At 33.7% G+C, this 7,431-nt stretch overlaps 1 long non-coding RNA gene across 1 annotated transcript; it reads right to left on the bottom strand.

Annotated features, from left to right (window-relative positions):
- Positions 1-3,371: 3,371 nt before the first annotated feature.
- On the bottom strand, positions 3,372-4,734 carry LOC131528166 (uncharacterized). The gene is made up of 4 exons (XR_009267811.1): positions 4,685-4,734; positions 4,303-4,499; positions 3,831-3,883; positions 3,372-3,722 (listed from the first exon to the last, which is right to left on the bottom strand). It is a non-coding gene; the product is annotated as an uncharacterized LOC131528166 (long non-coding RNA).
- Positions 4,735-7,431: the final 2,697 nt, after the last annotated feature.

Raw genomic sequence — 7,431 nt, 5'->3', positions numbered from 1 at the left:
TTGTATATGATGTGTGAATGTCTCACCTTTACTGTATATCCATCTGAATCATTGGAATGAGTCTCTTCAGGTTTGTCTGTATCATGAGAAACTAGAAATCACAAACACCAGTGTCTGATTATCTTTATATACAGTTTATGGAATGACAGTTCAGGATTGATTAGATGAAAGAGAAAAGACAAACAGTGTTTTATCATAAAAACTCACAGTTTGGTTTTCCACTGTTAATGCTGCTCAGTCTCTGCATCTTGGTTCATTAGATTGTATCTCGTCCTCTTGTTTTCCATTTTCCATTTTCAATTCTCCTGATGCTCTTCTTCCATTTAACAGTCAACATATATGTTGTTCTGAGGTCCTGCTGTCCCAAAGAACATTTCATTTTCTGACAATCATGCCTTCATTTTAAAATCTCTAGAGTGGTGCATCCTTTTCATATGTATTTCATAATTTTGCTATGGTTGTAGTCTAATAAGTTGTAAGAAACCCTGTGATTGTGTGAAACAGATGTCTGGTAGCGAGTTTATATCTTGCAATTCTGACTCTGAATTGTAATATTTAAACTTGCAATTGCAAGCTAAGTCCAATTCTAAGAATAATAAAAAAAAAAATAATTGTTTATATCTCACAAATAAAAATATTTGAGCATGAGAGATGACCACCAAAATATTATCTTTCACCCCATTTGCCAAGTTGTGTGGTATTCTCACGCAGAAAATAAAATCGATTATTGATTCAAATTATCGAAGCTTTACAGGACAATTACAGCCGTGCCCGAAGATGTGTTTGTTCAGTGTTGTGATGTGATGTGTGTCTCTTCTAAAGCAGATGTTGATGTGATCTTCTGTCAGCTGTTGATCTGCTGTAATACTGATGATCTCCAGTAGAGAGCGACACTTCACGGTTTAACACACTGAATCAAGTGTGTCTTTAGATCTCCTGCCACAGTTTCAGACTGAAGAATCAGAGAAACGTTCTCTGCTTTACTGTGATAGTGAATGTGTGGGAGTTTGACCATGACAACTTCACAGTTCAAAAGATGCAGTGTAAAGATGAACAGTCACAGTGTGTTTTTTTTTCTCCATTTTTGCCACCAATGGAGTTTGGGTTCCTTGCCACTGTTTCCTCTGGCTTGCTTAGCGGGGGTCATTTAATATTCAGCAATATTATTGACTTGATTGCACAGATACTAGGCTACATTCACACTGTGAGCCTTAGAGCTCAATTACGATTTATTGCTCAGATACTTTTGTGTGTGTGTGTGTGTGTGTATGGCTTTTCACATTATCCTTTTAAATGTGGCTGATATCAGATTCCAGTGTGAACGTCATCCGACTGTCATCCGATCTGAGCCACTAAGGCCTTGTCTTGATGCCCAATTCTGATTTGTTGCCTATATCCATTTTTTTGACTGTCTGTTTACACGTTCTTTCAGTTGTGACCCATATCCAATTAATGTGTTTACACTTGCCATACCATCTGAAACATCATGCATGCTTAAAGGGGAATTCGTGTACCACACACTATAGCCAAGATGGACGAATGCGAAATATTCTTGAAGCTAGCTCTGCGATATATGCAAAGTTCACCAAGCATCACCATGATGTTGTCATTTACCGTCTCCACGCGTGCTTCCTCCTGAGAATAATATGACATCATTAAAACTGTGAAGAAGTTCCAAATTGTCACAGTTTTAATGATGTATAGAATGCAATCTCTCACAAAATCCGATCTGACTGTTTACATGACAGTCGAACTGGCACATATCTGATTTATATCTGATTTATTTCCACGATCTGTGTCACATATGAAAAAATCTGAATTGGGTCACATTTAACGGTACCACTTTATATTAGGTGGCCTTAACTACTATGTACTTACATTTAAATTAATCATTTGATACAATGCACTTATTGTGTACGTACATGCTTTTACATTGATCATATATTTTAAAATACCTATATGTAATTACATCTGTAATTACATTTATAATTACACTGTTGACCCATCCCTTACACCTTAACCCACCCTTAAACCTACCCATACCACCAAACCTGTCCCTAACCTCCCCGTATCCCACCTCAATAGCAGCAAAAGTGTTTTGCAATACAATATGACCACGATACACTGTACTTATTTTTGATGTAAGTACGTAGTAGTTAATGCCACCTAATATAAAGTGTGACTCATTTAACTAACAGAGGCTAATTAACTAATTAATTTAAATTCATTCAATCTTAGAGCACTACTTTATTTCACTTCAGAATTCTACATCTAATGAGCTGTAGATAAAATAACAAATGAAAATTACCATTATTTTTCCGTCTTTTTCCGCTCAGTCAGATTTTGTGCTGCAAAACATCCATGACGGCTGTTGTCCATGCTGACAAATAATGTACACTAGACATGAATTATTTAAATAATTTTAATAGCACAGCCAATCAAAACCAGAGTCTACCATGTGCTCAGTAAAACGATCACTGATGGCCAGGAATTAATATAAACACATATACCATTAGTGTCTAAAGCGAATGTAAACTAGCAGGCCAAAACAACAAACAAACAAACAAAAAAAAAAACCTACATGGTCTTGCAGTGTAAATGCAGCCATATGGAAGTGACACAAATCGGAATTGAAAAGATCAGATTCCATGTGGTTTGTGCTTTTCACACTGTCTTGACAAAAACAGATCTGAGTCACATGTGAGCAAAACAAATCAGATTTGGACCGCATTTACCTGCAGTGGGAATGTATTTGAACTGACCTGAGCTGATGATGATATCACTGTTTTCTTCAGAGCTGCTTTATAGATGAATTGAACTGCTTTCATAATTGATGATCTTTACACAGTTATTGAATAGAACTGAATTAACACTGAACTGACTTCAGCTGAACAATGACGCAGTTTTGTATTTATATTTTACATTTACAAAACAGAGTGTGATTGTAAGTAAAACATTGATTTTATTTTGTGTCTCTGTAAGTGACATAAGTTGTTTTATGTGCAAGTACAAGTTATAATTCTATGAAACTTTGACAAATTAATTCTTAGTGAGTTCATCCACTGATGACTTAAAAGCATGATTAACCAATCAGTGATGATGTGTGCAATCAAACTAATGAAATATATCACTGCCTGGTTCATTTGTTTTTATTCGTAGAAACTTGTTTCTATGTTAAGCTTTTACAAAAATCTCTGCATATGTATTCCCTCAAAGGTTTGAATTTTGTTAATTGCTGTTTTATTTTTTTTATTTGTTGTGTTGACATATTGTATGTGCCTTTGATTTGTAATGTAGTTTTTAATAGTTTAATGTTGTCATGCAATCTATGAATATATAAACATATATTATAGAAAATATTTATTGTTTTTACAGGAAGTTGTTTATTTTCTCCTCGAGTTGTACAGATTTTTTTTTTTTATAGAAAAATATTTTTTACAGATATTTTTTTTTTTTACAGAAAAATATTTTTGTTAAAAAATATATATTAAGTATCTACATTACATCATACAGTAGCATACAGCAAAAACTCTGATTACATCAATGATCACTGTAAATGTCACATTCAGATCAGATTCATTCAGAACATGTAGTGCACTCATGAAATCCAAACATGCACTTTATAAATATAACAACCATTTATACATAATCATCTATACATTGTTTAATCAGTGTCTGAACATGATGGAGAATATTCTGCTGGTTAGATGAATCACTGCTTCCTAAAAAGAGAAAACACATGCTCAGAAGTATAACCAGATCAATATAATATCAGATTTGTGCATCGGTTCTACAGTTTTAATTCTCTATATATGATGTGTAAATCTCACCTCGTCTGTGACTCGCTCTGAAACACCAGAATGAATCTGTGCAACATGAGAAACTGCAAATGATAAACACAAACATCTGATTATTCCTGCCGCTCAAACAGCAGAACATGACAAGAGTTTGATTCCCAGAGAACGAATCAACTGTTTCCTAAATCAGTGTCACTTTGAATCAAAGCATCTCCCAAATGCATGATGTTGTGGACGTACATTTACATTCAACTTGCAGAATTTGTGAAATGTTGTTTTTTTACAATTAAGGCTTGTACTGTATTTCACATAGCAGATGTTACATATGATCAACAACTATATGTAAAGTTATGAGAACAACTGTAAATGTAAATTATGTTTTTACTGTAAAGTTTATGCAGAATGAATGAAAAATAGCAGTATAGACTTTGTTTTACAGTAGAGATAAAACACTGTTGATGATTAAATATGATGGTGTTTTGTCTGAAACATTATAAATACTCACAGTTTGGTTTGCCGCTATTAATGCTGTTTTGTCTGAGTAGACTCAGCGTCTTTGGTTCTTTAGATCGTAACATTTTGTCTTATTTGTTCGCCATATTTCTCTTTCTCTCCTGTCGGTTTAATTATCCTGCAGTTTGTGCTGCTCCATATTTGCTCTCCCATGCTATATTTCTTGTAAATTCTGCCTTTGTTTTGTATCTGTTCCAAAAAATACAGAGGTTCAATATAGAGTAAAGTGAAGTTTTTTAAGTAATTTGTTGTTGAGTGCTGTGCAATACAGGTTTATACAGGTTACATTACACAAACATAAATGTCCAGATCTAATAAATAAATAAAATTAACTTTTTCCAAAAAAATTAAAGATAAAAAAGTGTTTTAATTACCTCGTGTTGAGCCAAAAACAGAAAGCGTCATGCACCTCTGACATCTGTGCTGATATTGTGAACCTCTTTAAGTTACACGTGACTGATACCACAGACCTACTGCGTGACTCAAGTCACATTCAGTTTCTGCTTGACAGAGACACATTTTCAAGTTCTTCTACCTTTCTGTTGTCAGGATGTATAATAATAATATTTATCTATAGTATAGGTTTTTATTTCTACAATCAGTTTTCAGTTTTATATCAATTAAAATGATCGAACTATTGAAATGATTAAAACGTCATTCCTAAAAAAACTAATAATAATGGCACAAATACAGAAATGAATAGTGTGTGCTATGAAAACGCTAAACGCTTCTCTATTCCTCTCTGGCAATGTGCTGAGTTCATCAGATTTAAAACAATTCTGAAAATGCTGTATTTCTCCTCAGCTCTTGTTTGTCTCCTAATCTATCTTTCTAATAAACCTGATATTGTATGAATATTGTGTCTCTGTGACAAACTGATTGTGATATTACCAGTTTGTAGGTGGATACAATCATCTGCTAAATTAATACATGCTAATCTTCTAGTTAGTTCTAATATTTAATTGTATTTATTTATTTATTTTTACTGTGTATTATGTTTACAGATCATAAGGTCATCATAACTGATCTACATTAAATATTGATTTATTTTTTCTGTTTTCAGATACAATCAGACGCTGGATTTAACAGGACATTCAGTCAATAACGAGACACAAAAAGTCGAGTCATTTTATTACAGGTCATTTAAAATCATAGATTGTGTCATGATCATGCCAAAGGAATCATATTCAGATATGAACTCAAAAAAATAAATTATTATTTTGCTATCTAAACAGTAGACATGTACTGCAGGATTGAGTGAGCTCTTGTGTTTGTGAACAGCTTCAGTTCAGCTGTTAAAGTCATTAATGAGCTGATGATGTCAATCAGGTGTGTTTCATTACACACATTTACATGAGCATCTGCTGCTGGAGTCTTTAAGAATCAACTTCACAGAGTCAGGTCATGACAAGAATGTGAAATACTCCATTGTTCAGCTGAAATGCACTTTCTTCAGTTACGAGATTTGAAGAAGCTTGAAGTATCATCCAGTATCCGCTCAACCAGAAATATGTCTAAACCTCTGTTAACAAAATCTGTCTTAATCAGGAGAGACTATAGATGAAACCTGACAACTGGTCATCTTCATAATTGGTAACTAAAAGATCATGATTTGTTTCAGATGGATTTGAGATAAAAAAAAATAAATAAATGAAAAAAAGAAAAGACAAATAAATTACAGCTAAACTACAAAACCAAAACCGAAAACTAAAAGACCACAAATTCAACATAAAAGTCCAGACTGGGGAATGTGTGACATTTTGGCTTTGAAAATCCTGATTGGGGATCTTTAGCGTTTTGTTCCAAAGATTCAACACTGCTAAAAAAATGAAATTGTTAATATGATTTTCCCCTCCAGTTGAGAATAACTGAGGATTCAGTTTTAAAGCAGTTTCACTGTGTACTTAATGCATCTATCTATCTATCTATCTATCTATCTCATACACACAAAACAACAACATGTGCCAATAAATCATATTTCAAGACAGAGTAATGACTGATCACAAGTAGCACGCTTCCTCATCTTTAACCCATTTGTGGGTTAAAACCAATTCCTCATGAAACTGATTATGCAACCATAATACCACGGTATATAAAAGATCCAGAATCAGACACAATTCAATTCACATTTATTTGTGTAGTGCTTTTCATGATACAAATTGTTGCAAAGCAGCTTCACTGAAAATTTTAATTTTTACATTACATTTAGGAGTAGCTTATCAGTGGTGATTGTCAAGGTGACGTCCAAATGTCTGAAATGTACAGAGAACATCATCCAGTTAGTATTTGACATGTACTCAAACAAACAGTGAACAGTTAACAGCAATAACAGCAGTTTTGCGATTAAACTCATAGAAAAATTTGGTAGTTATGTATGTCGGTTCGAGGTTGGCATCATCTGTCTACACATCAGTGTGTGATGAGTCTGTTCTCTATATTTTCAAACTCCAAGTCCTTTAGTTTAAGGTGAAAGGCAGTTGAGAAAATCTGCAGCTGAATGAGGATCACCATGTCACACTAAGTGTATATTAATGTACATCTTATTTTAATACTTCTGTCTTGAAATAATGATTATAAATATTTTTTAAAACAATAAACACATCTAGAAGCCATCTACAACAAAAGAGTTTCAAGAGCAGCTGTGTTGTTTTTGAGGAGCTCATGTCTGATCTCAGCAGAAACATTAGATCCCTGCAGAAGTGAAAGAGTGTGTGATTGTATGCTCCTCAAATTATGAACAAAATGCCCCTCCCCTCCCCACTGAACTCTGGTTATAGAAACAGACAACATGAAACTAAACACAAATGGTAAATGTTATTTAATTACATATTTAATTATTTATAATTATATATTTAAAGTGCCCCTATTATGGATTTTTGAAGATGTGCTTTCATGCAGTGTGTAACACAGCTCTAAGTGAATGAAAACATCCTGCAAAGTTTTAAATCTGAAAGTGCACTGAGGGTAAAGTTATTGTCACTCAAAAGAAAGAGACGACTCTGAATCATTGAAACAAGTTGTTTTTAAAACGAATCCCAAGCCGTTTCATGTTGACGTCAACATGAAACATTAGCATATTGCAGCCCACTTGTTGTGCGCACAGACCTGAGAAAACTTGGGG

This window comes from Onychostoma macrolepis, chromosome 21 (assembly GCF_012432095.1).
Source record: "Onychostoma macrolepis isolate SWU-2019 chromosome 21, ASM1243209v1, whole genome shotgun sequence".
NCBI classification, from domain to species: domain Eukaryota; kingdom Metazoa; phylum Chordata; class Actinopteri; order Cypriniformes; family Cyprinidae; genus Onychostoma; species Onychostoma macrolepis.
Note: the sequence above shows the minus strand (reverse complement) of the source record. Positions and strands in the feature narration are given on the sequence as shown.